The 23,518-nt window shown below is 45.1% G+C and overlaps 59 non-coding genes and 8 pseudogenes across 59 annotated transcripts; all 67 read right to left on the bottom strand.

Moving 5' to 3' along the window:
• Window positions 1–32: 32 nt before the first annotated feature.
• On the bottom strand, window positions 33–151 carry LOC145078933 (5S ribosomal RNA). Its single transcript, XR_013694465.1, has one exon. It is a non-coding gene; the product is annotated as a 5S ribosomal RNA (ribosomal RNA).
• Window positions 152–379: 228 nt separating this feature from the next.
• Window positions 380–498, bottom strand: LOC145078308 (5S ribosomal RNA). Its single transcript, XR_013693886.1, has one exon. It is a non-coding gene; the product is annotated as a 5S ribosomal RNA (ribosomal RNA).
• Window positions 499–741: 243 nt separating this feature from the next.
• Window positions 742–860, bottom strand: LOC145073640 (5S ribosomal RNA). The gene has a single exon (XR_013691473.1). It is a non-coding gene; the product is annotated as a 5S ribosomal RNA (ribosomal RNA).
• A 232-nt stretch (window positions 861–1,092) lies between these two features.
• LOC145079105 (5S ribosomal RNA) lies at window positions 1,093–1,211 on the bottom strand. The gene has a single exon (XR_013694629.1). It is a non-coding gene; the product is annotated as a 5S ribosomal RNA (ribosomal RNA).
• Window positions 1,212–1,445: 234 nt separating this feature from the next.
• On the bottom strand, window positions 1,446–1,564 carry LOC145076055 (5S ribosomal RNA). The gene has a single exon (XR_013692579.1). It is a non-coding gene; the product is annotated as a 5S ribosomal RNA (ribosomal RNA).
• Window positions 1,565–1,799: 235 nt separating this feature from the next.
• On the bottom strand, window positions 1,800–1,918 carry LOC145074103 (5S ribosomal RNA). The gene has a single exon (XR_013691704.1). It is a non-coding gene; the product is annotated as a 5S ribosomal RNA (ribosomal RNA).
• A 242-nt stretch (window positions 1,919–2,160) lies between these two features.
• LOC145073129 (5S ribosomal RNA) lies at window positions 2,161–2,279 on the bottom strand. Its single transcript, XR_013691250.1, has one exon. It is a non-coding gene; the product is annotated as a 5S ribosomal RNA (ribosomal RNA).
• A 231-nt stretch (window positions 2,280–2,510) lies between these two features.
• On the bottom strand, window positions 2,511–2,629 carry LOC145078774 (5S ribosomal RNA). The gene has a single exon (XR_013694307.1). It is a non-coding gene; the product is annotated as a 5S ribosomal RNA (ribosomal RNA).
• Window positions 2,630–2,860: 231 nt separating this feature from the next.
• LOC145080265 (5S ribosomal RNA) lies at window positions 2,861–2,979 on the bottom strand (annotated as a pseudogene).
• Window positions 2,980–3,208: 229 nt separating this feature from the next.
• Window positions 3,209–3,327, bottom strand: LOC145078516 (5S ribosomal RNA). Its single transcript, XR_013694074.1, has one exon. It is a non-coding gene; the product is annotated as a 5S ribosomal RNA (ribosomal RNA).
• Window positions 3,328–3,564: 237 nt separating this feature from the next.
• Window positions 3,565–3,683, bottom strand: LOC145078815 (5S ribosomal RNA). The gene has a single exon (XR_013694347.1). It is a non-coding gene; the product is annotated as a 5S ribosomal RNA (ribosomal RNA).
• A 231-nt stretch (window positions 3,684–3,914) lies between these two features.
• On the bottom strand, window positions 3,915–4,033 carry LOC145078773 (5S ribosomal RNA). The gene has a single exon (XR_013694306.1). It is a non-coding gene; the product is annotated as a 5S ribosomal RNA (ribosomal RNA).
• A 231-nt stretch (window positions 4,034–4,264) lies between these two features.
• On the bottom strand, window positions 4,265–4,383 carry LOC145078972 (5S ribosomal RNA). Its single transcript, XR_013694503.1, has one exon. It is a non-coding gene; the product is annotated as a 5S ribosomal RNA (ribosomal RNA).
• A 238-nt stretch (window positions 4,384–4,621) lies between these two features.
• LOC145076311 (5S ribosomal RNA) lies at window positions 4,622–4,740 on the bottom strand. The gene has a single exon (XR_013692647.1). It is a non-coding gene; the product is annotated as a 5S ribosomal RNA (ribosomal RNA).
• A 231-nt stretch (window positions 4,741–4,971) lies between these two features.
• On the bottom strand, window positions 4,972–5,090 carry LOC145079265 (5S ribosomal RNA). The gene has a single exon (XR_013694783.1). It is a non-coding gene; the product is annotated as a 5S ribosomal RNA (ribosomal RNA).
• Window positions 5,091–5,318: 228 nt separating this feature from the next.
• Window positions 5,319–5,437, bottom strand: LOC145078297 (5S ribosomal RNA). Its single transcript, XR_013693876.1, has one exon. It is a non-coding gene; the product is annotated as a 5S ribosomal RNA (ribosomal RNA).
• A 248-nt stretch (window positions 5,438–5,685) lies between these two features.
• Window positions 5,686–5,804, bottom strand: LOC145075188 (5S ribosomal RNA). The gene has a single exon (XR_013692369.1). It is a non-coding gene; the product is annotated as a 5S ribosomal RNA (ribosomal RNA).
• Window positions 5,805–6,036: 232 nt separating this feature from the next.
• Window positions 6,037–6,155, bottom strand: LOC145079645 (5S ribosomal RNA; annotated as a pseudogene).
• A 233-nt stretch (window positions 6,156–6,388) lies between these two features.
• On the bottom strand, window positions 6,389–6,507 carry LOC145076052 (5S ribosomal RNA). The gene has a single exon (XR_013692578.1). It is a non-coding gene; the product is annotated as a 5S ribosomal RNA (ribosomal RNA).
• Window positions 6,508–6,742: 235 nt separating this feature from the next.
• LOC145079354 (5S ribosomal RNA) lies at window positions 6,743–6,861 on the bottom strand. The gene has a single exon (XR_013694874.1). It is a non-coding gene; the product is annotated as a 5S ribosomal RNA (ribosomal RNA).
• A 231-nt stretch (window positions 6,862–7,092) lies between these two features.
• LOC145078757 (5S ribosomal RNA) lies at window positions 7,093–7,211 on the bottom strand. Its single transcript, XR_013694289.1, has one exon. It is a non-coding gene; the product is annotated as a 5S ribosomal RNA (ribosomal RNA).
• Window positions 7,212–7,442: 231 nt separating this feature from the next.
• Window positions 7,443–7,561, bottom strand: LOC145078772 (5S ribosomal RNA). Its single transcript, XR_013694305.1, has one exon. It is a non-coding gene; the product is annotated as a 5S ribosomal RNA (ribosomal RNA).
• A 231-nt stretch (window positions 7,562–7,792) lies between these two features.
• On the bottom strand, window positions 7,793–7,911 carry LOC145080003 (5S ribosomal RNA; annotated as a pseudogene).
• A 237-nt stretch (window positions 7,912–8,148) lies between these two features.
• On the bottom strand, window positions 8,149–8,267 carry LOC145085691 (5S ribosomal RNA). Its single transcript, XR_013700082.1, has one exon. It is a non-coding gene; the product is annotated as a 5S ribosomal RNA (ribosomal RNA).
• A 232-nt stretch (window positions 8,268–8,499) lies between these two features.
• LOC145079504 (5S ribosomal RNA) lies at window positions 8,500–8,618 on the bottom strand. The gene has a single exon (XR_013695016.1). It is a non-coding gene; the product is annotated as a 5S ribosomal RNA (ribosomal RNA).
• A 227-nt stretch (window positions 8,619–8,845) lies between these two features.
• Window positions 8,846–8,964, bottom strand: LOC145079018 (5S ribosomal RNA). The gene has a single exon (XR_013694546.1). It is a non-coding gene; the product is annotated as a 5S ribosomal RNA (ribosomal RNA).
• A 243-nt stretch (window positions 8,965–9,207) lies between these two features.
• LOC145078057 (5S ribosomal RNA) lies at window positions 9,208–9,326 on the bottom strand. The gene has a single exon (XR_013693660.1). It is a non-coding gene; the product is annotated as a 5S ribosomal RNA (ribosomal RNA).
• A 232-nt stretch (window positions 9,327–9,558) lies between these two features.
• Window positions 9,559–9,677, bottom strand: LOC145079104 (5S ribosomal RNA). Its single transcript, XR_013694628.1, has one exon. It is a non-coding gene; the product is annotated as a 5S ribosomal RNA (ribosomal RNA).
• A 231-nt stretch (window positions 9,678–9,908) lies between these two features.
• On the bottom strand, window positions 9,909–10,027 carry LOC145078771 (5S ribosomal RNA). Its single transcript, XR_013694304.1, has one exon. It is a non-coding gene; the product is annotated as a 5S ribosomal RNA (ribosomal RNA).
• Window positions 10,028–10,258: 231 nt separating this feature from the next.
• Window positions 10,259–10,377, bottom strand: LOC145078971 (5S ribosomal RNA). The gene has a single exon (XR_013694502.1). It is a non-coding gene; the product is annotated as a 5S ribosomal RNA (ribosomal RNA).
• Window positions 10,378–10,614: 237 nt separating this feature from the next.
• Window positions 10,615–10,733, bottom strand: LOC145079245 (5S ribosomal RNA). Its single transcript, XR_013694763.1, has one exon. It is a non-coding gene; the product is annotated as a 5S ribosomal RNA (ribosomal RNA).
• Window positions 10,734–10,964: 231 nt separating this feature from the next.
• Window positions 10,965–11,083, bottom strand: LOC145078932 (5S ribosomal RNA). The gene has a single exon (XR_013694464.1). It is a non-coding gene; the product is annotated as a 5S ribosomal RNA (ribosomal RNA).
• A 228-nt stretch (window positions 11,084–11,311) lies between these two features.
• LOC145078286 (5S ribosomal RNA) lies at window positions 11,312–11,430 on the bottom strand. The gene has a single exon (XR_013693865.1). It is a non-coding gene; the product is annotated as a 5S ribosomal RNA (ribosomal RNA).
• A 242-nt stretch (window positions 11,431–11,672) lies between these two features.
• On the bottom strand, window positions 11,673–11,791 carry LOC145073632 (5S ribosomal RNA). Its single transcript, XR_013691469.1, has one exon. It is a non-coding gene; the product is annotated as a 5S ribosomal RNA (ribosomal RNA).
• Window positions 11,792–12,023: 232 nt separating this feature from the next.
• Window positions 12,024–12,142, bottom strand: LOC145079103 (5S ribosomal RNA). The gene has a single exon (XR_013694627.1). It is a non-coding gene; the product is annotated as a 5S ribosomal RNA (ribosomal RNA).
• A 234-nt stretch (window positions 12,143–12,376) lies between these two features.
• Window positions 12,377–12,495, bottom strand: LOC145076049 (5S ribosomal RNA). Its single transcript, XR_013692577.1, has one exon. It is a non-coding gene; the product is annotated as a 5S ribosomal RNA (ribosomal RNA).
• Window positions 12,496–12,730: 235 nt separating this feature from the next.
• Window positions 12,731–12,849, bottom strand: LOC145074097 (5S ribosomal RNA). Its single transcript, XR_013691701.1, has one exon. It is a non-coding gene; the product is annotated as a 5S ribosomal RNA (ribosomal RNA).
• A 241-nt stretch (window positions 12,850–13,090) lies between these two features.
• On the bottom strand, window positions 13,091–13,209 carry LOC145073122 (5S ribosomal RNA). Its single transcript, XR_013691249.1, has one exon. It is a non-coding gene; the product is annotated as a 5S ribosomal RNA (ribosomal RNA).
• A 232-nt stretch (window positions 13,210–13,441) lies between these two features.
• Window positions 13,442–13,560, bottom strand: LOC145078770 (5S ribosomal RNA). Its single transcript, XR_013694303.1, has one exon. It is a non-coding gene; the product is annotated as a 5S ribosomal RNA (ribosomal RNA).
• A 231-nt stretch (window positions 13,561–13,791) lies between these two features.
• LOC145080264 (5S ribosomal RNA) lies at window positions 13,792–13,910 on the bottom strand (annotated as a pseudogene).
• Window positions 13,911–14,139: 229 nt separating this feature from the next.
• LOC145078494 (5S ribosomal RNA) lies at window positions 14,140–14,258 on the bottom strand. The gene has a single exon (XR_013694054.1). It is a non-coding gene; the product is annotated as a 5S ribosomal RNA (ribosomal RNA).
• A 237-nt stretch (window positions 14,259–14,495) lies between these two features.
• On the bottom strand, window positions 14,496–14,614 carry LOC145078814 (5S ribosomal RNA). Its single transcript, XR_013694346.1, has one exon. It is a non-coding gene; the product is annotated as a 5S ribosomal RNA (ribosomal RNA).
• Window positions 14,615–14,845: 231 nt separating this feature from the next.
• LOC145078769 (5S ribosomal RNA) lies at window positions 14,846–14,964 on the bottom strand. Its single transcript, XR_013694302.1, has one exon. It is a non-coding gene; the product is annotated as a 5S ribosomal RNA (ribosomal RNA).
• A 231-nt stretch (window positions 14,965–15,195) lies between these two features.
• On the bottom strand, window positions 15,196–15,314 carry LOC145078970 (5S ribosomal RNA). Its single transcript, XR_013694500.1, has one exon. It is a non-coding gene; the product is annotated as a 5S ribosomal RNA (ribosomal RNA).
• Window positions 15,315–15,552: 238 nt separating this feature from the next.
• LOC145076308 (5S ribosomal RNA) lies at window positions 15,553–15,671 on the bottom strand. Its single transcript, XR_013692646.1, has one exon. It is a non-coding gene; the product is annotated as a 5S ribosomal RNA (ribosomal RNA).
• A 231-nt stretch (window positions 15,672–15,902) lies between these two features.
• Window positions 15,903–16,021, bottom strand: LOC145079264 (5S ribosomal RNA). Its single transcript, XR_013694782.1, has one exon. It is a non-coding gene; the product is annotated as a 5S ribosomal RNA (ribosomal RNA).
• Window positions 16,022–16,249: 228 nt separating this feature from the next.
• LOC145078275 (5S ribosomal RNA) lies at window positions 16,250–16,368 on the bottom strand. The gene has a single exon (XR_013693855.1). It is a non-coding gene; the product is annotated as a 5S ribosomal RNA (ribosomal RNA).
• A 241-nt stretch (window positions 16,369–16,609) lies between these two features.
• Window positions 16,610–16,728, bottom strand: LOC145077858 (5S ribosomal RNA). Its single transcript, XR_013693467.1, has one exon. It is a non-coding gene; the product is annotated as a 5S ribosomal RNA (ribosomal RNA).
• A 232-nt stretch (window positions 16,729–16,960) lies between these two features.
• On the bottom strand, window positions 16,961–17,079 carry LOC145079634 (5S ribosomal RNA; annotated as a pseudogene).
• Window positions 17,080–17,312: 233 nt separating this feature from the next.
• On the bottom strand, window positions 17,313–17,431 carry LOC145076044 (5S ribosomal RNA). The gene has a single exon (XR_013692576.1). It is a non-coding gene; the product is annotated as a 5S ribosomal RNA (ribosomal RNA).
• Window positions 17,432–17,666: 235 nt separating this feature from the next.
• LOC145079352 (5S ribosomal RNA) lies at window positions 17,667–17,785 on the bottom strand. Its single transcript, XR_013694872.1, has one exon. It is a non-coding gene; the product is annotated as a 5S ribosomal RNA (ribosomal RNA).
• A 231-nt stretch (window positions 17,786–18,016) lies between these two features.
• On the bottom strand, window positions 18,017–18,135 carry LOC145078756 (5S ribosomal RNA). Its single transcript, XR_013694288.1, has one exon. It is a non-coding gene; the product is annotated as a 5S ribosomal RNA (ribosomal RNA).
• A 231-nt stretch (window positions 18,136–18,366) lies between these two features.
• On the bottom strand, window positions 18,367–18,485 carry LOC145079139 (5S ribosomal RNA). Its single transcript, XR_013694662.1, has one exon. It is a non-coding gene; the product is annotated as a 5S ribosomal RNA (ribosomal RNA).
• A 231-nt stretch (window positions 18,486–18,716) lies between these two features.
• LOC145080145 (5S ribosomal RNA) lies at window positions 18,717–18,835 on the bottom strand (annotated as a pseudogene).
• A 238-nt stretch (window positions 18,836–19,073) lies between these two features.
• Window positions 19,074–19,192, bottom strand: LOC145076336 (5S ribosomal RNA). The gene has a single exon (XR_013692653.1). It is a non-coding gene; the product is annotated as a 5S ribosomal RNA (ribosomal RNA).
• A 231-nt stretch (window positions 19,193–19,423) lies between these two features.
• Window positions 19,424–19,542, bottom strand: LOC145079503 (5S ribosomal RNA). The gene has a single exon (XR_013695015.1). It is a non-coding gene; the product is annotated as a 5S ribosomal RNA (ribosomal RNA).
• A 227-nt stretch (window positions 19,543–19,769) lies between these two features.
• Window positions 19,770–19,888, bottom strand: LOC145079017 (5S ribosomal RNA). Its single transcript, XR_013694545.1, has one exon. It is a non-coding gene; the product is annotated as a 5S ribosomal RNA (ribosomal RNA).
• A 246-nt stretch (window positions 19,889–20,134) lies between these two features.
• On the bottom strand, window positions 20,135–20,253 carry LOC145078046 (5S ribosomal RNA). The gene has a single exon (XR_013693650.1). It is a non-coding gene; the product is annotated as a 5S ribosomal RNA (ribosomal RNA).
• A 232-nt stretch (window positions 20,254–20,485) lies between these two features.
• On the bottom strand, window positions 20,486–20,604 carry LOC145079102 (5S ribosomal RNA). Its single transcript, XR_013694626.1, has one exon. It is a non-coding gene; the product is annotated as a 5S ribosomal RNA (ribosomal RNA).
• A 233-nt stretch (window positions 20,605–20,837) lies between these two features.
• On the bottom strand, window positions 20,838–20,956 carry LOC145078662 (5S ribosomal RNA). Its single transcript, XR_013694199.1, has one exon. It is a non-coding gene; the product is annotated as a 5S ribosomal RNA (ribosomal RNA).
• A 234-nt stretch (window positions 20,957–21,190) lies between these two features.
• LOC145079333 (5S ribosomal RNA) lies at window positions 21,191–21,309 on the bottom strand. The gene has a single exon (XR_013694853.1). It is a non-coding gene; the product is annotated as a 5S ribosomal RNA (ribosomal RNA).
• A 231-nt stretch (window positions 21,310–21,540) lies between these two features.
• On the bottom strand, window positions 21,541–21,659 carry LOC145075394 (5S ribosomal RNA). Its single transcript, XR_013692425.1, has one exon. It is a non-coding gene; the product is annotated as a 5S ribosomal RNA (ribosomal RNA).
• A 232-nt stretch (window positions 21,660–21,891) lies between these two features.
• LOC145079932 (5S ribosomal RNA) lies at window positions 21,892–22,010 on the bottom strand (annotated as a pseudogene).
• A 235-nt stretch (window positions 22,011–22,245) lies between these two features.
• On the bottom strand, window positions 22,246–22,364 carry LOC145074927 (5S ribosomal RNA). The gene has a single exon (XR_013692192.1). It is a non-coding gene; the product is annotated as a 5S ribosomal RNA (ribosomal RNA).
• Window positions 22,365–22,608: 244 nt separating this feature from the next.
• LOC145078035 (5S ribosomal RNA) lies at window positions 22,609–22,727 on the bottom strand. Its single transcript, XR_013693638.1, has one exon. It is a non-coding gene; the product is annotated as a 5S ribosomal RNA (ribosomal RNA).
• Window positions 22,728–22,958: 231 nt separating this feature from the next.
• LOC145078768 (5S ribosomal RNA) lies at window positions 22,959–23,077 on the bottom strand. Its single transcript, XR_013694301.1, has one exon. It is a non-coding gene; the product is annotated as a 5S ribosomal RNA (ribosomal RNA).
• Window positions 23,078–23,308: 231 nt separating this feature from the next.
• Window positions 23,309–23,427, bottom strand: LOC145080144 (5S ribosomal RNA; annotated as a pseudogene).
• Between the last annotated feature and the right edge of the window lie 91 nt (window positions 23,428–23,518).

Genomic DNA, 23,518 nt, shown 5'->3' with positions numbered 1-23,518 from the left:
TGTTAAAAAAATGCAAACGCACAACCAAAAAGAGGGTGCAACACGAGCACATCCCAGGGGGTCACCCATCCTTGTACTACTCTCGCCCAAGCACGCTTAACTGCGGAGTTCTGATGGGATTCGGTGCATTAGTGCTGGTATGATAGCACACGAAATACTATCCATGTTTATTGCTTTTATGTGTTACAAGACGCAGAGCCTACTTTGTTTTGGTACGCGGGGCGTGGGACCCATGTGACCGATCGGCTCCGTTCCAAAAATACAAAAACCATGAACCATGAACCGGAGGGCACCCGAGCATAGAAATAGCAAGAAAGAAAGGAAAAAAAAAACCGCACGTAAAATGTAAAATAAAACGCAAACGGACAAACTAAAAAGGGGGGTGCAACAAGAGGACTTCCCAGGGTGTCACCAATCCTAGTACTACTCTCGCCCAAGCACGCTTAACTACGGAGGTTTGATGGGATCCGGTGCATTAGTGCTGGTATGATTGCTCCCGAAATACTATTCATGTTCATTGCTTTTATGTGTTACCAGAGGCAGAACTTCCTTTATTTTGGTACGCGGGGCGTGGGACCTACGTGACTGATCGGCTCCGTTCCAAAAATACGAAAACCATCAACCATGAACCGGAGGGCACCCGAGCATAGAAATAGCAAGAAAGAAAGGAAAAAAAACCAAAAAACCGCACGTAAAATGTAAAAAAAAAAAAACGCAAACGGACAACGAAAAAGGGGGGGGGGGGTGCAACACGAGGACTTCCCAGGGGGTAACCCATCCTAGTACTACTCTCGCCCAAGCACGCTTAACTGCGGAGTTTTGATGGGATCCGGTGCATTAGTGCTGTTATGATCACACCCAAAATAATATCCATGTTTATTGCTTTTATGTGTTACAAGATGCAGAATCTCCTTTGTTTTTGTACGCGGGGCGTGGGATCCACGTGACCGATCGGCTCCGTTCCAAAAATTCGAAAACCATCAACCATAAACCGGAAGGCACCCGAGCATAGAAATAGCAAGAAAGAAAGGTTAAAAAACCAAAAAACCGCACGTAAAATGTCAAAAAAAATGCAAATGGACAACGAAAAAGAGGGTGCAACACGAGCACATCCCAGGGGGTCACCCATCGTTGTACTACTCTCGCCCAAGCACGCTTAACTGCGGAGTTCTGATGGGATTCGGTGCATTAGTGCCGGTATGATAGCACACGAAATACTATCCATGTTTATTGCTTTTATGTGTTACAAGACGCAGAGCCTACTTTGTTTTGGTACGCGGGGCGTGGGACCCATGTGACCGATCGGCTCCGTTCCAAAAATACGAAAACCATCAGCCATGAACCGGAGGGCACCCGAGCATAGAAATAGCAAGAAAGAATGGAAAAAAAACCAAAAAACCGCACGTAAAATGTAAAAAGAAAACGCAAACGGACAACGAAAAAGGGGGGTGCAACACAAGGATTTCCCGGGGGGTCACCAATCCTAGTACTACTCTCGCCCAAGCACGCTTAACTGCGGAGTTCTGATGGGATCCGGTGCATTAGTGCTGTTATGATCACACCCAAAATAATATCCATGTTTATTGCTTTTATGTGTTACAAGACGCATAATCTCCTTTGTTTTTGTACGCGGGGCGTGGGATCCATGTGACCGATCAGCACCGTTCCAAAAATACGAAAACCATCAACCATAAACCGGAAGGCACCCGAGCATAGAAATAGCCAGAAAGAAAGGAAAAAAAAACAAAAAACCGCATGTAAACTGTAAAAAAAAAAAATGCAAACGGACAACGAAAAATAGTGTGCAACACGAGGACTTCCCAGGGGGTCACCCATCCTTGTACTACTCTCGCCCAAGAACGCTTAACTTCGGAGGTCTGATGGGATCCGGTGCATTAGTGCTGGTATGATCGCTCCCGAAATACTATTCATGTTCATTGCTTTTATGTGTTACCAGAGGCAGAACTTCCTTTATTTTGGTACGCGGGGCGTGGGACCTACGTGACTGATCGGCTCCGTTCCAAAAATACAAAAACCATCAACCATGAACCGGAGGGCACCCAAGCATAGAAATAGCAAGAAAGAAAGGAAAAAAAACCAAAAAACCGCACGTAAAATGTAAAAAAAAAAAAAAAAAACGCAAACGGACAACGAAAAAGGTGGGTGCAACACGAGGACTTCCCAGGGGGTCACCCATCCTAGTACTACTCTCGCCCAAGCACGCTTAACTGCGGAGTTTTGATGGGATCCGGTGCATTAGTGCTGTTATGATCACACCCAAAATAATATCCATGTTTATTGCTTTTATGTGTTACAAGATGCAGAATCTCCTTTGTTTTTGTACGCGGGGCGTGGGATCCACGTGACCGATCGGCTCTGTTCCAAAAATACGAAAACCATCAACCATAAACCGGAAGGCACCCGAGCATAGAAATAGCCAGAAAGAAAGGAAAAAAACAAAAAAACAGCACGTATAATGTAAAAAAAAATGCAAACGGACAACGAAAAAGAGGGTGCAACACGAGCACTTCCAAGGGGGTCACCCATCCTTGTACTAATCTTGCCCAAGCACGCTTAACTGCGGAGTTCTGATGGGATTCGGTGCATTAGTGCTGGTATGATCGCACACGAAATACTATCCATGTTTATTGCTTTTATGTGTTACAAGACGCAGAACCTTCTTTGTTTTGGTACGCGGGGCGTGGGATCCACGTGACCGATCGGCTCCGTTCCAAAAATACGAAAACCATCAACCATAAACCGGAAGGCACCCGAGCATAGAAATAGCAAGAAAGAAAGGATAAAAAAACTAAAAAACCGCACGTAAAATGTAAAAAAATGCAAACGGACAACGAAAAAGAGGGTGCAACACGAGCACATCCCAGGGAGTCACCCATCGTTGTACTACTCTCGCCCAAGCACGCTTAACTGCGGAGTTTTGATGGGATTCGGTGCATTAGTGCGGGTATGATAGCACACGAAATACTATCCATGTTTATTGCTTTTATGTGTTACAAGACGCAGAGCCTACTTTGTTTTCGTACGCGGGGCGTGGGACCCATGTGACCGATCGGCTCCGTTCCAAAAATATGAAAACCATGAACCATGAACCGGAGAGCACCCGAGCATAGAAATAGCAAGAAAGAAAGGAAAAAAAACCGCACGTAAAATGTAAAAAAAAAAAACGCAAACGGACAAACTAAAAAGGGGGGTGCAACAAGAGGGCTTCCCAGGGTGTCACCAATCCTAGTACTACTCTCGCCCAAGCACGCTTAACTACGGAGGTTTGATGGGATCCGGTGCATTAGTGCTGGTATGATCGCTCCCGAAATACTATTCATGTTCATTGCTTTTATGTGTTACCAGAGGCAGAACTTCCTTTATTTTGGTACGCGGGGCGTGGGACCTACGTGACTGATCGGCTCCGTTCCAAAAATACGAAAACCATCAACCATGAACCGGAGGGCACCCGAGCATAGAAATAGCAAGAAAGAAAGGAAAAAAAAACCAAAAAACCGCACGTAAAATGTAAAAAAAAAAAACGCAAACGGACAACGAAAAAGGTGGGTGCAACACGAGGAATTCCCAGGGGGTCACCCATCCTAGTACTACTCTTGCCCAAGCACGCTTAACTGCGGAGTTTTGATGGGATCCGGTGCATTAGTGCTGTTATGATCACACCGAAAATAATATCCATGTTTATTGCTTTTATGTGTTACAAGATGCACAATCTCCTTTGTTTTTGTACGCGGGGCGTGGGATCCACGTGACCGATCGGCTCCGTTCCAAAAATACGAAAACCATCAACCATAAACCGGAAGGCACCCGAGCATAGAAATAGCCAGAAAGAAAGGAAAAAAACAAAAAAACAGCACGTATAATGTAAAAAAAAATGCAAACGGACAACGAAAAAGAGGGTGCAACACGAGCACTTCCAAGGGGGTCACCCATCCTTGTACTAATCTTGCCCAAGCACGCTTAACTGCGGAGTTCTGATGGGATTCGGTGCATTAGTGCTGGTATGATCGCACACGAAATACTATCCATGTTTATTGCTTTTATGTGTTACAAGACGCAAAACCTTCTTTGTTTTGGTACGCTGGGCGTGGGATCCACGTGACCGATCGGCTCCGTTCCAAAAATACGAAAACCATCAACCATAAACCGGAAGGCACCCGAGCATAGAAATAGCAAGAAAGAAAGGATAAAAAACTAAAAAACCGCACGTAAAATGTAAAAAAAATGCAAACGGACAACGAAAAAGAGGGTGCAACACGAGCACATCCCAGGGGGTCACCCATCCTTGTACTACTCTCGCCCAAGCACGCTTAACTACGGAGTTCTGATGGGATTCGGTGCATTAGTGCTGGTATGATAGCACACGAAATACTATTCATGTTCATTGCTTTTATGTGTTACCAGAGGCAGAACTTCCTTTATTTTGGTACGCGGGGCGTGGGACCTGTGTGACTGATCGGCTCCGTTCCAAAAATACGAAAACCATCAACCCTGAACCGGAGGGCACCCGAGCATAGAAATAGCAAGAAAGAAAGGAAAAAAAACCAAAAAACCGCACGTTAAATGTAAAAAAAAAAAAAACGCAAACGGACAACGAAAAAGGGGGGTGCAACACGAGGACTTCCCAGGGGGTCACCCATCCTAGTACTACTCTCGCCCAAGCACGCCTAACTGCGGAGTTTTGATGGGATCCGGTGCATTAGTGCTGTTATGATCACACCCAAAATAATATCCATGTTTATTGCTTTTATGTGTTACAAGATGCACAATCTCCTTTGTTTTTGTACGCGGGGCGTGGGATCCACGTGACCGATCGGCTCCGTTCCAAAAATACGAAAACCATCAACCATAAACCGGAAGGCACCCGAGCATAGAAATAGCAAGAAAGAAAGGATAAAAAACTAAAAAACCGCACGTAAAATGTTAAAAAAATGCAAACGGACAACCAAAAAGAGGGTGCAACACGAGCACATCCCAGGGGGTCACCCATCCTTGTACTACTCTCGCCCAAGCACGCTTAACTGCGGAGTTCTGATGGGATTCGGTGCATTAGTGCTGGAATGATAGCACACGAAATACTATCCATGTTTATTACTTTTATGTGTTACAAGACGCAGAGCCTACTTTGTTTTGGTACGCGGGGCGTGGGACCCATGTGACCGATCGGCTCCGTTCCAAAAATACAAAAACCATGAACCATGAACCGGAGGGCACCCGAGCATAGAAATAGCAAGAAAGAAAGGAAAAAAAAAACCGCACGTAAAATGTAAAATAAAACGCAAACGGACAAACTAAAAAGGGGGGTGCAACAAGAGGACTTCCCAGGGTGTCACCAATCCTAGTACTACTCTCGCCCAAGCACGCTTAACTACGGAGGTTTGATGGGATCCGGTGCATTAGTGCTGGTATGATTGCTCCCGAAATACTATTCATGTTCGTTGCTTTTATGTGTTACCAGAGGCAGAACTTCCTTTATTTTGGTACGCGGGGCGTGGGACCTACGTGACTGATCGGCTCCGTTCCAAAAATACGAAAACCATCAACCATGAACCGGAGGGCACCCGAGCATAGAAATAGCAAGAAAGAAAGGAAAAAAAACCAAAAAACCGCACGTAAAATGTAAAAAAAAAAAAAAAACGCAAACGGACAACGAAAAAGGGGGGGGGGGGGGTGCAACACGAGGACTTCCCAGGGGGTAACCCATCCTAGTACTACTCTCGCCCAAGCACGCTTAACTGCGGAGTTTTGATGGGATCCGGTGCATTAGTACTGTTATGATCACACCCAAAATAATATCCATGTTTATTGCTTTTATGTGTTACAAGATGCAGAATCTCCTTTGTTTTTGTACGCGGGGCGTGGGATCCACGTGACCGATCGGCTCCGTTCCAAAAATTCGAAAACCATCAACCATAAACCGGAAGGCACCCGAGCATAGAAATAGCAAGAAAGAAAGGTTAAAAAACCAAAAAACCGCACGTAAAATGTAAAAAAAAATGCAAATGGACAACGAAAATGAGGGTGCAACACGAGCACATCCCAGGGGGTCACCCATCGTTGTACTACTCTCGCCCAAGCACGCGTAACTACGGAGTTCTGATGGGATTCGGTGCATTAGTGCCGGTATGATAGCACACGAAATACTATCCATGTTTATTGCTTTTATGTGTTACAAGACGCAGAGCCTACTTTGTTTTGGTACGCGGGGCGTGGGACCCATGTGACCGATCGGCTCCGTTCCAAAAATACGAAAACCATCAGCCATGAACCGGAGGGCACCCGAGCATAGAAATAGCAAGAAAGAATGGAAAAAAACCAAAAAACCGCACGTAAAATGTAAAAAGAAAACGCAAACGGACAACGAAAAAGGGGGGTGCAACACAAGGATTTCCCGGGGGGTCACCAATCCTAGTACTACTCTCGCCCAAGCACGCTTAACTGCGGAGTTCTGATGGGATCCGGTGCATTAGTGCTGTTATGATCACACCCAAAATAATATCCATGTTTATTGCTTTTATGTGTTACAAGACGCATAATCTCCTTTGTTTTTGTACGCGGGGCGTGGGATCCATGTGACCGATCAGCACCGTTCCAAAAATACGAAAACCATCAACCATAAACCGGAAGGCACCCGAGCATAGAAATAGCCAGAAAGAAAGGAAAAAAAAACAAAAAACCGCATGTAAACTGTAAAAAAAAAAAATGCAAACGGACAACGAAAAATAGTGTGCAACACGAGGACTTCCCAGGGGGTCACCCATCCTTGTACTACTCTCGCCCAAGAACGCTTAACTTCGGAGTTCTGATCGGATTCGATGCATTAGTGCTAGTATGATCGCACCCGAAATACTATCCATGTTTATTGCTTTTATGTTTTACCAGACGCAGAACCTCATTTGTTTTGGTACGCGGGGCGTGGGACCTACGTGACTGATCGGCTCCGTTTCAAAAATACGAAAACCATCAACCATGAACAGGAGGGCACCCGAGCATAGAAATAGCAAGAAATAATGGAAAAAAACCAAAAAACCGCACGTAAAATGTAAAAAAAAGGCAAACGGACAACGAAAAAGGAGGGTGCAAAACGAGGACTTCCCAGGGGGTCACCAATCCAAGTACTACTCTCGCCCAAGCACGCTTAACTGCGGAGTTCTGATAGGATCCGGTGCATTAGTGCTGTTATGATCACACCCAAACTAATATCCATGTTTATTGCTTTTATGTGTTACAAGACGCATAATCTCCTTTGTTTTTGTACGCGGGGCGTGGGATCCACGTGACCGATCGGCTCCGTTCCAAAAATACGAAAACCATCAACCATAAACCGGAAGGCACCCGAGCATAGAAATAGCCAGAAAGAAATGAAAAAAACAAAAAAACAACACGTAAAATATAAAAAAAAATGCAAACGGACAACGAAAAAGAGGGTGCAACACGAGCACTTCCAAGGGGGTCACCCATCCTTGTACTAATCTTGCCCAAGCACGCTTAACTGCGGAGTTCTGATGGGATTCGGTGCATTAGTGCTGGTATGATCGCACACGAAATACTATCCATGTTTATTGCTTTTATGTGTTACAAGACGCAAAACCTTCTTTGTTTTGGTACGCGGGGCGTGGGATCCACGTGACCGATCGGCTCCGTTCCAAAAATACGAAAACCATCAACCATAAACCGGAAGGCACCCGAGCATAGAAATAGCAAGAAAGAAAGGATAAAAAACTAAAAAACCGCACGTAAAATGTAAAAAAAATGCAAACGGACAACGAAAAAGAGGGTGCAACATGAGCACATCCCAGGGGGTCACCCATCCTCGTACTACTCTAGCCCAAGCACGCTTAACTTCGGAGTTCTGATGGGATTCGGTGCATTAGTGCTGGTATGATAGCACACGAAATACTATTCATGTTCATTGCTTTTATGTGTTACCAGAGGCAGAACTTCCTTTATTTTGGTACGCGGGGCGTGGGACCTATGTGACTGATCGGCTCCGTTCCAAAAATACGAAAACCATCAACCATGAACCGGAGGGCACCCGAGCATAGAAATAGCAAGAAAGAAAGGAAAAAAAACCAAAAAACCGCACGTTAAATGTAAAAAAAAAAAAACGCAAACGGACAACGAAAAAGGGGGGTGCAACACGAGGACTTCCCAGGGGGTCACCCATCCTAGTACTACTCTCGCCCAAGCACGCTTAACTGCGGAGTTTTGATGGGATCCGGTGCATTAGTGCTGTTATGATCACACCCAAAATAATATCCATGTTCATTGCTTTTATGTGTTACAAGATGCACAATCTCCTTTGTTTTTGTACGCGGGGCGTGGGATCCACGTGACCGATCGGCTCCGTTCCAAAAATACGAAAACCATCAACCATAAACCGGAAGACACCCGAGCATAGAAATAGCAAGAAAGAAAGGATAAAAAACTAAAAAACCGCACGTAAAATGTTAAAAAAAATGCAAACGGACAACCAAAAAGAGGGTGCAACATGAGCACATCCCAGGGGGTCACCCATCCTTGTACTACTCTCGCCCAAGCACGCTTAACTGCGGAGTTCTGATGGGATTCGGTGCATTAGTGCTGGTATGATAGCACACGAAATACTATCCATGTTTATTGTTTTTATGTGTTACAAGACGCAGAGCCTACTTTGTTTTGGTACGCGGGGCGTGGGACCCATGTGACCGATCGGCTCCGTTCCAAAAATACAAAAACCATGAACCATGAACCGGAGGGCACCCGAGCATAGAAATAGCAAGAAAGAAAGGAAAAAAAAACCGCACGTAAAATGTAAAAAAAAACGCAAACGGACAAACTAAAAAGGGTGGTGCAACAAGAGGACTTCCCAGGGTGTCACCAATCCTAGTACTACTCTCGCCCAAGCACGCTTAACTACGGAGGTTTGATGGGATCCGGTGCATTAGTGCTGGTATGATTGCTCCCGAAATACTATTCATGTTCATTGCTTTTATGTGTTACCAGAGGCAGAACTTCCTTTATTTTGGTACGCGGGGCGTGGGACCTACGTGACTGATCGGCTCCGTTCCAAAAATACGAAAACCATCAACCATGAACCGGAGGGCACCCGAGCATAGAAATAGCAAGAAAGAAAGGAAAAAAAACCAAAAAACCGCACATAAAATGTAAAAAAAAAAAAAAAAACGCAATCGGACAACGAAAAGGGGGGGGGTGCAACATGAGGACTTCCCAGGGGGTAACCCATCCTAGTACTACTCTCGCCCAAGCACGCTTAACTGCGGAGTTTTGATGGGATCCGGTGCATTAGTGCTGTTATGATCACACCCAAAATAATATCCATGTTTATTGCTTTTATGTGTTACAAGATGCAGAATCTCCTTTGTTTTTGTACGCGGGGCGTGGGATCCACGTGACCGATCGGCTCCGTTCCAAAAATTCGAAAACGATCAACCATAAACCGGAAGGCACCCGAGCATAGAAATAGCAAGAAAGAAAGGATAAAAAACCAAAAAACCGCACGTAAAATGTCAAAAAAAATGCAAACGGACAACGAAAAAGAGGGTGCAACACGAGCACATCCCAGGGGGTCACCCATCGTTGTACTACTCTCGCCCAAGCACGCTTAACTGCGGAGTTCTGATGGGATTCGGTGCATTAGTGCCGGTATGATAGCACACGAAATACTATCCATGTTTATTGCTTTTATGTGTTACAAGACGCAGAGCCTACTTTGTTTTGGTACGCGGGGCGTGGGACCCATGTGACCGATCGGCTCCGTTCCAAAAATACAAAAACCATGAACCATAAAACGGAAGGCACCCGAGCATAGAAATAGCCAGAAAGAAAGGAAAAAAACAAAAAAACAGCACGTATAATGTAAAAAAAAATGCAAACGGACAACGAAAAAGAGGGTGCAACACGAGCACTTCCAAGGGGGTCACCCATCCTTGTACTAATCTTGCCCAAGCACGCTTAACTGCGGAGTTCTGATGGGATTCGGTGCATTAGTGCTGGTATGATCGCACACGAAATACTATCCATGTTTATTGCTTTTATGTGTTACAAGACGCAAAACCTTCTTTGTTTTGGTACGCGGGGCGTGGGATCCACGTGACCGATCGGCTCCGTTCCAAAAATACGAAAACCATCAACCATAAACCGGAAGGCACCCGAGCATAGAAATAGCAAGAAAGAAAGGATAAAAAACTAAAAAACCGCACGTAAAATGTAAAAAAAATGCAAACGGACAACGAAAAAGAGGGTGCAACACGAGCACATCCCAGGGGGTCACCCATCCTTGTACTACTCTCGCCCAAGCACGCTTAACTACGGAGTTCTGATGGGATTCGGTGCATTAGTGCTGGTATGATAGCACACGAAATACTATTCATGTTCATTGCTTTTATGTGTTACCAGAGGCAGAACTTCCATTATTTTGGTACGCGGGGCGTGGGACCTATGTGACTGATCGGCTCCGTTCCAAAAATACGAAAACCATCAACCCTGAACCGGAGGGCACCCGAGCATAGAAATAGCAAGAAAGAAAGGAAAAAAAACCAAAAAACCGCACGTTAAATGTAAAAAAAAAAAAACGCAAACGGACAACGAAAAAGGGGGGTGCAACACGAGGACTTCCCAGGGGGTCACCCATCCTAGTACTACTCTCGCCCAAGCACGCCTAACTGCGCAGTTTTGATGGGATCCGGTGCATTAGTGCCGTTATGATCACACCCAAAATAATATCCATGTTTATTGCTTTTATGTGTTACAAGATGCACAATCTCCTTTGTTTTTGTACGCGGGGCGTGGGATCCACGTGACCGATCGGCTCCGTTCCAAAAATACGAAAACCATCAACCATAAACCGGAAGGCACCCGAGCATAGAAATAGCAAGAAAGAAAGGATAAAAAACTAAAATACCGCACGTAAAATGTTAAAAAAATGCAAACGCACAACCAAAAAGAGGGTGCAACACGAGCACATCCCAGGGGGTCACCCATCCTTGTACTACTCTCGCCCAAGCACGCTTAACTGCGGAGTTCTGATGGGATTCGGTGCATTAGTGCTGGTATGATAGCACACGAAATACTATCCATGTTTATTGCTTTTATGTGTTACAAGACGCAGAGCCTACTTTGTTTACGTACGCGGGGCGTGGGACCCATGTGACCGATCGGCTCCGTTCCAAAAATACAAAAACCATGAACCATGAACCGGAGGGCACCCGAGCATAGAAATAGCAAGAAAGAAAGGAAAAAAAAAACCGCACGTAAAATGTAAAATAAAACGCAAACGGACAAACTAAAAAGGGGGGTGCAACAAGAGGACTTCCCAGGGTGTCACCAATCCTAGTACTACTCTCGCCCAAGCACGCTTAACTACGGAGGTTTGATGGGATCCGGTGCATTAGTGCTGGTATGATTGCTCCCGAAATACTATTCATGTTCATTGCTTTTATGTGTTACCAGAGGCAGAACTTCCTTTATTTTGGTACGCGGGGCGTGGGACCTACGTGACTGATCGGCTCCGTTCCAAAAATACGAAAACCATCAACCATGAACCGGAGGGCACCCGAGCATAGAAATAGCAAGAAAGAAAGGAAAAAAAACCAAAAAACCGCACGTAAAATGTAAAAAAAAAAAAACGCAAACGGACAACGAAAAAGGGGGGGGGGGTGCAACACGAGGACTTCCCAGGGGGTAACCCATCCTAGTACTACTCTCGCCCAAGCACGCTTAACTGCGGAGTTTTGATGGGATCCGGTGCATTAGTGCTGTTATGATCACACCCAAAATAATATCCATGTTTATTGCTTTTATGTGTTACAAGATGCAGAATCTCCTTTGTTTTTGTACGCGGGGCGTGGGATCCACGTGACCGATCGGCTCCGTTCCAAAAATTCGAAAACCATCAACCATAAACCGGAAGGCACCCGAGCATAGAAATAGCAAGAAAGAAAGGTTAAAAAACCAAAAAACCGCACGTAAAATGTCAAAAAAAATGCAAATGGACAACGAAAAAGAGGGTGCAACACGAGCACATCCCAGGGGGTCACCCATCGTTGTACTACTCTCGCCCAAGCACGCTTAACTGCGGAGTTCTGATGGGATTCGGTGCATTAGTGCCGGTATGATAGCACACGAAATACTATCCATGTTTATTGCTTTTATGTGTTACAAGACGCAGAGCCTACTTTGTTTTGGTACGCGGGGCGTGGGACCCATGTGACCGATCGGCTCCGTTCCAAAAATACGAAAACCATCAGCCATGAACCGGAGGGCACCCGAGCATAGAAATAGCAAGAAAGAATGGAAAAAAAACCAAAAAACCGCACGTAAAATGTAAAAAGAAAACGCAAACGGACAACGAAAAAGGGGGGTGCAACACAAGGATTTCCCGGGGGGTCACCAATCCTAGTACTACTCTCGCCCAAGCACGCTTAACTGCGGAGTTCTGATGGGATCCGGTGCATTAGTGCTGTTATGATCACACCCAAAATAATATCCATGTTTATTGCTTTTATGTGTTACAAGACGCATAATCTCCTTTGTTTTTGTACGCGGGGCGTGGGATCCATGTGACCGATCAGCACCGTTCCAAAAATACGAAAACCATCAACCATAAACCGGAAGGCACCCGAGCATAGAAATAGCCAGAAAGAAAGGAAAAAAAAACAAAAAACCGCATGTAAACTGTAAAAAAAAAAAATGCAAACGGACAACGAAAAATAGTGTGCAACACGAGGACTTCCCAGGGGGTCACCCATCCTTGTACTACTCTCGCCCAAGAACGCTTAACTTCGGAGGTCTGATGGGATCCGGTGCATTAGTGCTGGTATGATCGCTCCCGAAATACTATTCATGTTCATTGCTTTTATGTGTTACCAGAGGCAGAACTTCCTTTATTTTGGTACGCGGGGCGTGGGACCTACGTGACTGATCGGCTCCGTTCCAAAAATACAAAAACCATCAACCATGAACCGGAGGGCACCCAAGCATAGAAATAGCAAGAAAGAAAGGAAAAAAAACCAAAAAACCGCACGTAAAATGTAAAAAAAAAAAAAAAAACGCAAACGGACAACGAAAAAGGTGGGTGCAACACGAGGACTTCCCAGGGGGTCACCCATCCTAGTACTACTCTCGCCCAAGCACGCTTAACTGCGGAGTTTTGATGGGATCCGGTGCATTAGTGCTGTTATGATCACACCCAAAATAATATCCATGTTTATTGCTTTTATGTGTTACAAGATGCAGAATCTCCTTTGTTTTTGTACGCGGGGCGTGGGATCCACGTGACCGATCGGCTCTGTTCCAAAAATACGAAAACCATCAACCATAAACCGGAAGGCACCCGAGCATAGAAATAGCCAGAAAGAAAGGAAAAAAACAAAAAAACAGCACGTATAATGTAAAAAAAAAATGCAAACGGACAACGAAAAAGAGGGTGCAACACGAGCACTTCCAAGGGGGTCACCCATCCTTGTACTAATCTTGCCCAAGCACGCTTAACTGCGGAGTTCTGATGGGATTCGGTGCATTAGTGCTGGTATGATCGCACACGAAATACTATCCATGTTTATTGCTTTTATGTGTTACAAGACGCAGAACCTTCTTTGTTTTGGTACGCGGGGCGTGGGATCCACGTGACCGATCGGCTCCGTTCCAAAAATACGAAAACCATCAACCATAAACCGGAAGGCACCCGAGCATAGAAATAGCAAGAAAGAAAGGATAAAAAAACTAAAAAACCGCACGTAAAATGTAAAAAAATGCAAACGGACAACGAAAAAGAGGGTGCAACACGAGCACATCCCAGGGAGTCACCCATCGTTGTACTACTCTCGCCCAAGCACGCTTAACTGCGGAGTTTTGATGGGATTCGGTGCATTAGTGCGGGTATGATAGCACACGAAATACTATCCATGTTTATTGCTTTTATGTGTTACAAGACGCAGAGCCTACTTTGTTTTCGTACGCGGGGCGTGGGACCCATGTGACCGATCGGCTCCGTTCCAAAAATATGAAAACCATGAACCATGAACCGGAGAGCACCCGAGCATAGAAATAGCAAGAAAGAAAGGAAAAAAAACCGCACGTAAAATGTAAAAAAAAAAAACGCAAACGGACAAACTAAAAAGGGGGGTGCAACAAGAGGGCTTCCCAGGGTGTCACCAATCCTAGTACTACTCTCGCCCAAGCACGCTTAACTACGGAGGTTTGATGGGATCCGGTGCATTAGTGCTGGTATGATCGCTCCCGAAATACTATTCATGTTCATTGCTTTTATGTGTTACCAGAGGCAGAACTTCCTTTATTTTGGTACGCGGGGCGTGGGACCTACGTGACTGATCGGCTCCGTTCCAAAAATACGAAAACCATCAACCATGAACCGGAGGGCACCCGAGCATAGAAATAGCAAGAAAGAAAGGAAAAAAAAACCAAAAAACCGCACGTAAAATGTAAAAAAAAAAAACGCAAACGGACAACGAAAAAGGTGGGTGCAACACGAGGAATTCCCAGGGGGTCACCCATCCTAGTACTACTCTTGCCCAAGCACGCTTAACTGCGGAGTTTTGATGGGATCCGGTGCATTAGTGCTGTTATGATCACACCGAAAATAATATCCATGTTTATTGCTTTTATGTGTTACAAGATGCACAATCTCCTTTGTTTTTGTACGCGGGGCGTGGGATCCACGTGACCGATCGGCTCCGTTCCAAAAATACGAAAACCATCAACCATAAACCGGAAGGCACCCGAGCATAGAAATAGCCAGAAAGAAAGGAAAAAAACAAAAAAACAGCACGTATAATGTAAAAAAAAATGCAAACGGACAACGAAAAAGAGGGTGCAACACGAGCACTTCCAAGGGGGTCACCCATCCTTGTACTAATCTTGCCCAAGCACGCTTAACTGCGGAGTTCTGATGGGATTCGGTGCATTAGTGCTGGTATGATCGCACACGAAATACTATCCATGTTTATTGCTTTTATGTGTTACAAGACGCAAAACCTTCTTTGTTTTGGTACGCTGGGCGTGGGATCCACGTGACCGATCGGCTCCGTTCCAAAAATACGAAAACCATCAACCATAAACCGGAAGGCACCCGAGCATAGAAATAGCAAGAAAGAAAGGATAAAAAACTAAAAAACCGCACGTAAAATGTAAAAAAAATGCAAACGGACAACGAAAAAGAGGGTGCAACACGAGCACATCCCAGGGGGTCACCCATCCTTGTACTACTCTCGCCCAAGCACGCTTAACTACGGAGTTCTGATGGGATTCGGTGCATTAGTGCTGGTATGATAGCACACGAAATACTATTCATGTTCATTGCTTTTATGTGTTACCAGAGGCAGAACTTCCTTTATTTTGGTACGCGGGGCGTGGGACCTGTGTGACTGATCGGCTCCGTTCCAAAAATACGAAAACCATCAACCCTGAACCGGAGGGCACCCGAGCATAGAAATAGCAAGAAAGAAAGGAAAAAAAACCAAAAAACCGCACGTTAAATGTAAAAAAAAAAAAAACGCAAACGGACAACGAAAAAGGGGGGTGCAACACGAGGACTTCCCAGGGGGTCACCCATCCTAGTACTACTCTCGCCCAAGCACGCCTAACTGCGGAGTTTTGATGGGATCCGGTGCATTAGTGCTGTTATGATCACACCCAAAATAATATCCATGTTTATTGCTTTTATGTGTTACAAGATGCACAATCTCCTTTGTTTTTGTACGCGGGGCGTGGGATCCACGTGACCGATCGGCTCCGTTCCAAAAATACGAAAACCATCAACCATAAACCGGAAGGCACCCGAGCATAGAAATAGCAAGAAAGAAAGGATAAAAAACTAAAAAACCGCACGTAAAATGTTAAAAAAATGCAAACGGACAACCAAAAAGAGGGTGCAACACGAGCACATCCCAGGGGGTCACCCATCCTTGTACTACTCTCGCCCAAGCACGCTTAACTGCGGAGTTCTGATGGGATTCGGTGCATTAGTGCTGGAATGATAGCACACGAAATACTATCCATGTTTATTGCTTTTATGTGTTACAAGACGCAGAGCCTACTTTGTTTTGGTACGCGGGGCGTGGGACCCATGTGACCGATCGGCTCCGTTCCAAAAATACAAAAACCATGAACCATGAACCGGAGGGCACCCGAGCATAGAAATAGCAAGAAAGAAAGGAAAAAAAAAACCGCACGTAAAATGTAAAATAAAACGCAAACGGACAAACTAAAAAGGGGGGTGCAACAAGAGGACTTCCCAGGGTGTCACCAATCCTAGTACTACTCTCGCCCAAGCACGCTTAACTACGGAGGTTTGATGGGATCCGGTGCATTAGTGCTGGTATGATTGCTCCCGAAATACTATTCATGTTCGTTGCTTTTATGTGTTACCAGAGGCAGAACTTCCTTTATTTTGGTACGCGGGGCGTGGGACCTACGTGACTGATCGGCTCCGTTCCAAAAATACGAAAACCATCAACCATGAACCGGAGGGCACCCGAGCATAGAAATAGCAAGAAAGAAAGGAAAAAAAACCAAAAAACCGCACGTAAAATGTAAAAAAAAAAAAACGCAAACGGACAACGAAAAAGGGGGGGGGGTGCAACACGAGGACTTCCCAGGGGGTAACCCATCCTAGTACTACTCTCGCCCAAGCACGCTTAACTGCGGAGTTTTGATGGGATCTGGTGCATTAGTACTGTTATGATCACACCCAAAATAATATCCATGTTTATTGCTTTTATGTGTTACAAGATGCAGAATCTCCTTTGTTTTTGTACGCGGGGCGTGGGATCCACGTGACCGATCGGCTCCGTTCCAAAAATTCGAAAACCATCAACCATAAACCGGAAGGCACCCGAGCATAGAAATAGCAAGAAAGAAAGGTTAAAAAACCAAAAAACCGCACGTAAAATGTCAAAAAAAATGCAAATGGACAACGAAAATGAGGGTGCAACACGAGCACATCCCAGGGGGTCACCCATCGTTGTACTACTCTCGCCCAAGCACGCGTAACTGCGGAGTTCTGATGGGATTCGGTGCATTAGTGCCGGTATGATAGCACACGAAATACTATCCATGTTTATTGCTTTTATGTGTTACAAGACGCAGAGCCTACTTTGTTTTGGTACGCGGGGCGTGGGACCCATGTGACCGATCGGCTCCGTTCCAAAAATACGAAAACCATCAGCCATGAACCGGAGGGCACCCGAGCATAGAAATAGCAAGAAAGAATGGAAAAAAACCAAAAAACCGCACGTAAAATGTAAAAAGAAAACGCAAACGGACAACGAAAAAGGGGGGTGCAACACAAGGATTTCCCGGGGGGTCACCAATCCTAGTACTACTCTCGCCCAAGCACGCTTAACTGCGGAGTTCTGATGGGATCCGGTGCATTAGTGCTGTTATGATCACACCCAAAATAATATCCATGTTTATTGCTTTTATGTGTTACAAGACGCATAATCTCCTTTGTTTTTGTACGCGGGGCGTGGGATCCATGTGACCGATCAGCACCGTTCCAAAAATACGAAAACCATCAACCATAAACCGGAAGGCACCCGAGCATAGAAATAGCCAGAAAGAAAGGAAAAAAAAACAAAAAACCGCATGTAAACTGTAAAAAAAAAAAATGCAAACGGACAACGAAAAATAGTGTGCAACACGAGGACTTCCCAGGGGGTCACCCATCCTTGTACTACTCTCGCCCAAGAACGCTTAACTTCGGAGTTCTGATCGGATTCGATGCATTAGTGCTAGTATGATCGCACCCGAAATACTATCCATGTTTATTGCTTTTATGTTTTACCAGACGCAGAACCTCATTTGTTTTGGTACGCGGGGCGTGGGACCTACGTGACTGATCGGCTCCGTTTCAAAAATACGAAAACCATCAACCATGAACAGGAGGGCACCCGAGCATAGAAATAGCAAGAAATAATGGAAAAAAACCAAAAAACCGCACGTAAAATGTAAAAAAAAGGCAAACGGACAACGAAAAAGGAGGGTGCAAAACGAGGACTTCCCAGGGGGTCACCAATCCAAGTACTACTCTCGCCCAAGCACGCTTAACTGCGGAGTTCTGATAGGATCCGGTGCATTAGTGCTGTTATGATCACACCCAAACTAATATCCATGTTTATTGCTTTTATGTGTTACAAGACGCATAATCTCCTTTGTTTTTGTACGCGGGGCGTGGGATCCACGTGACCGATCGGCTCCGTTCCAAAAATACGAAAACCATCAACCATAAACCGGAAGGCACCCGAGCATAGAAATAGCCAGAAAGAAATGAAAAAAACAAAAAAACAACACGTAAAATATAAAAAAAAATGCAAACGGACAACGAAAAAGAGGGTGCAACACGAGCACTTCCAAGGGGGTCACCCATCCTTGTACTAATCTTGCCCAAACACGCTTAACTGCGGAGTTCTGATGGGATTCGGTGCATTAGTGCTGGTATGATCGCACACGAAATACTATCCATGTTTATTGCTTTTATGTGTTACAAGACGCAAAACCTTCTTTGTTTTGGTACGCGGGGCGTGGGATCCACGTGACCGATCGGCTCCGTTCCAAAAATACGAAAACCATCAACCATAAACCGGAAGGCACCCGAGCATAGAAATAGCAAGAAAGAAAGGATAAAAAACTAAAAAACCGCACGTAAAATGTAAAAAAAATGCAAACGGACAACGAAAAAGAGGGTGCAACATGAGCACATCCCAGGGGGTCACCCATCCTCGTACTACTCTAGCCCAAGCACGCTTAACTACGGAGTTCTGATGGGATTCGGTGCATTAGTGCTGGTATGATAGCACACGAAATACTATTCATGTTCATTGCTTTTATGTGTTACCAGAGGCAGAACTTCCTTTATTTTGGTACGCGGGGCGTGGGACCTATGTGACTGATCGGCTCCGTTCCAAAAATACGAAAACCATCAACCATGAACCGGAGGGCACCCGAGCATAGAAATAGCAAGAAAGAAAGGAAAAAAAACCAAAAAACCGCACGTTAAATGTAAAAAAAAAAAAAACGCAAACGGACAACGAAAAAGGGGGGTGCAACATGAGGACTTCCCAGGGGGTCACCCATCCTAGTACTACTCTCGCCCAAGCACGCTTAACTGCGGAGTTTTGATGGGATCCGGTGCATTAGTGCTGTTATGATCACACCCAAAATAATATCCATGTTCATTGCTTTTATGTGTTACAAGATGCACAATCTCCTTTGTTTTTGTACGCGGGGCGTGGGATCCACGTGACCGATCGGCTCCGTTCCAAAAATACGAAAACCATCAACCATAAACCGGAAGACACCCGAGCATAGAAATAGCAAGAAAGAAAGGATAAAAAACTAAAAAACCGCACGTAAAATGTTAAAAAAATGCAAACGGACAACCAAAAAGAGGGTGCAACATGAGCACATCCCAGGGGGTCACCCATCCTTGTACTACTCTCGCCCAAGCACGCTTAACTGCGGAGTTCTGATGGGATTCGGTGCATTAGTGCTGGTATGATAGCACACGAAATACTATCCATGTTTATTGTTTTTATGTGTTACAAGACGCAGAGCCTACTTTGTTTTGGTACGCGGGGCGTGGGACCCATGTGACCGATCGGCTCCGTTCCAAAAATACAAAAACCATGAACCATGAACCGGAGGGCACCCGAGCATAGAAATAGCAAGAAAGAAAGGAAAAAAAAACCGCACGTAAAATGTAAAAAAAAACGCAAACGGACAAACTAAAACGGGTGGTGCAACAAGAGGACTTCCCAGGGTGTCACCAATCCTAGTACTACTCTCGCCCAAGCACGCTTAACTACGGAGGTTTGATGGGATCCGGTGCATTAGTGCTGGTATGATTGCTCCCGAAATACTATTCATGTTCATTGCTTTTATGTGTTACCAGAGGCAGAACTTCCTTTATTTTGGTACGCGGGGCGTGGGACCTACGTGACTGATCGGCTCCGTTCCAAAAATACGAAAACCATCAACCATGAACCGGAGGGCACCCGAGCATAGAAATAGCAAGAAAGAAAGGAAAAAAAACCAAAAAACCGCACGTAAAATGTAAAAAAAAAAAAAAAACGCAATCGGACAACGAAAAGGGGGGGGGGGGGTGCAACATGAGGACTTCCCAGGGGGTAACCCATCCTAGTACTACTCTCGCCCAAGCACGCTTAACTGCGGAGTTTTGATGGGATCCGGTGCATTAGTGCTGTTATGATCACACCCAAAATAATATCCATGTTTATTGCTTTTATGTGTTACAAGATGCAGAATCTCCTTTGTTTTTGTACGCGGGGCGTGGGATCCACGTGACCGATCGGCTCCGTTCCAAAAATTCGAAAACGATCAACCATAAACCGGAAGGCACCCGAGCATAGAAATAGCAAGAAAGAAAGGATAAAAAACCAAAAAACCGCACGTAAAATGTCAAAAAAAATGCAAACGGACAACGAAAAAGAGGGTGCAACACGAGCACATCCCAGGGGGTCACCCATCGTTGTACTACTCTCGCCCAAGCACGCTTAACTGCGGAGTTCTGATGGGATTCGGTGCATTAGTGCCGGTATGATAGCACACGAAATACTATCCATGTTTATTGCTTTTATGTGTTACAAGACGCAGAGCCTACTTTGTTTTGGTACGCGGGGCGTGGGACCCATGTGACCGATCGGCTCCGTTCCAAAAATACGAAAACCATCAGCCATGAACCGGAGGGCACCCGAGCATAGAAATAGCAAGAAAGAATGGAAAAAAACCAAAAAACCGCACGTAAAATGTAAAAAGAAAACGCAAACGGACAACGAAAAAGGGGGGTGCAACACAAGGATTTCCCGGGGGGTCACCAATCCTAGTACTACTCTCGCCCAAGCACGCTTAACTGCGGAGTTCTGATGGGATCCGGTGCATTAGTGCTGTTAGGATCACACCCAAAATAATATCCATGTTTATTGCTTTTATGTGTTACAAGACGCATAATCTCCTTTGTTTTTGTATGCGGGGCGTGGGATCCATGTGACCGATCGGCACCGTTCCAAAAATACGAAAACCATCAACCATAAACCGGAAGGCACCCGAGCATAGAAATAGCCAGAAAGAAAGGAAAAAAAAACAAAAAACCGCATGTAAACTGTAAAAAAAAAAATGCAAACGGACAACGAAAAATAGTGTGCAACACGAGGACTTCCCAGGGGGTCACCCATCCTTGTATTACTCTCGCCCAAGCACGCTTAACTTCGGAGTTCTGATCGGATTCGATGCATTAGTGCTAGTATGATCGCACCCGAAATACTATCCATGTTTATTGCTTTTATGTTTTAACAGACGCAGAACCTCATTTGTTTTGGTACGCGGGGCGTGGGACCTACGTGACTGATCGGCTCCGTTTCAAAAATACGAAAACCATCAACCATGAACCGGAGGGCACCCGAGCATAGAAATAGCAAGAAATAATGGAAAAAAACCAAAAAACCGCACGTAAAATGTAAAAAAAAGGCAAACGGACAACGAAAAAGGAGGGTGCAAAACGAGGACTTCCCAGGGGGTCACCAATCCTAGTACTACTCTCGCCCAAGCACGCTTAACTGCGGAGTTCTGATGGGATCCGGTGCATCAGTGCTGTTATGATCACACCCAAAATAATATCCATGTTTATTGCTTTTATGTGTTACAAGACGCATAATCTCCTTTGTTTTTGTACGCGGGGCGTGGGATCCACGTGACCGATCGGCTCCGTTCCAAAAATACGAAAACCATCAACCATAAACCGGAAGGCACCCGAGCATAGAAATAGCCAGAAAGAAATGAAAAAAACAAAAAAACAACACGTAAAATATAAAAAAAAAATGCAAACGGACAACGAAAATGAGGGTGCAACACGAGCACTTCCCAGGGGGTCACCCATCCTTGTAGTACTTTTGCCCAAGCATGCTTAACTACGGAGTTCTGATGGGATTCGGTGCATTAGTGCTGGTATGATCGCACACGAAATACTATCCATGTTTATTGCTTTTATGTGTTACAAGACGCAGAACCTTCTTTGTTTTGGTACGCGGGGCGTGGGACCCATGTGACCGATCGGCTCCGTTCCAAAAATACGAAAACCATGAACCATGAACCGGAGGGCACCCGAGCATAGAAATAGCAAGAAAGAAAGGAAAAAAAAAACAAAAAACTGCACGTAAAATGTAAAAAAAAACGCAAACGGACAAACTAAAAAGGGGGGTGCAACACGAGGACTTCCCAGGGGGTCACCAATCCTAGTACTACTCTCGCCCAAGCACGCTTAACTGCGGAGGTCTGATGGGATCCGGTGCATTAGTGCTGGTATGATGGCTCCCGAAATACTATTCATGTTCATTGCTTTTATGTGTTACCAGAGGCAGAACTTCCTTTATTTTGGTACGCGGGGCGTGGTACCTACGTGACTGATCGGCTCCGTTCCAAAAATACGAAAACCATCAACCATGAACCGGAGGGCACCCGAGCATAGAAATAGCAAGAAAGAAAGGAAAAAAAACCAAAAAACCGCACGTAAAATGTAAAAAAAAAAAAAAAAAACGCAAACGGACAACGAAAAAGGGGGGGGTGCAACATGAGGACTTCCCAGGGGGTAACCCATCCTAGTACTACTCTCGCCCAAGCACGCTTAACTGCGGAGTTTTGATGGGATCCGGTGCATTAGTGCTGTTATGATCACACCCAAACTAATATCCATGTTTATTGCTTTTATGTGTTACAAGACGCATAATCTCCTTTGTTTTTGTACGCGGGGCGTGGGATCCACGTGACCGATCGGCTCCGTTCCAAAAATACGAAAACCATCAACCATAAACCGGAAGGCACCCGAGCATAGAAATAGCCAGAAAGAAATGAAAAAAACAAAAAAACAACACGTAAAATATAAAAAAAAATGCAAACGGACAACGAAAAAGAGGGTGCAACACGAGCACTTCCAAGGGGGTCACCCATCCTTGTACTAATCTTGCCCAAGCACGCTTAACTGCGGAGTTCTGATGGGATTCGGTGCATTAGTGCTGGTATGATCGCACACGAAATACTATCCATGTTTATTGCTTTTATGTGTTACAAGACGCAAAACCTTCTTTGTTTTGGTACGCGGGGCGTGGGATCCACGTGACCGATCGGCTCCGTTCCAAAAATACGAAAACCATCAACCATAAACCGGAAGGCACCCGAGCATAGAAATAGCAAGAAAGAAAGGATAAAAAACTAAAAAACCGCACGTAAAATGTAAAAAAAATGCAAACGGACAACGAAAAAGAGGGTGCAACATGAGCACATCCCAGGGGGTCACCCATCCTCGTACTACTCTAGCCCAAGCACGCTTAACTACGGAGTTCTGATGGGATTCGGTGCATTAGTGCTGGTATGATAGCACACGAAATACTATTCATGTTCATTGCTTTTATGTGTTACCAGAGGCAGAACTTCCTTTATTTTGGTACGCGGGGCGTGGGACCTATGTGACTGA

This window comes from Lactuca serriola, chromosome 1 (genome assembly GCF_051521515.1).
Source record: "Lactuca serriola cultivar US96UC23 chromosome 1, Lser_US96UC23_V15, whole genome shotgun sequence".
Taxonomy (NCBI): domain Eukaryota; kingdom Viridiplantae; phylum Streptophyta; class Magnoliopsida; order Asterales; family Asteraceae; genus Lactuca; species Lactuca serriola.
Note: the sequence above shows the minus strand (reverse complement) of the source record. Positions and strands in the feature narration are given on the sequence as shown.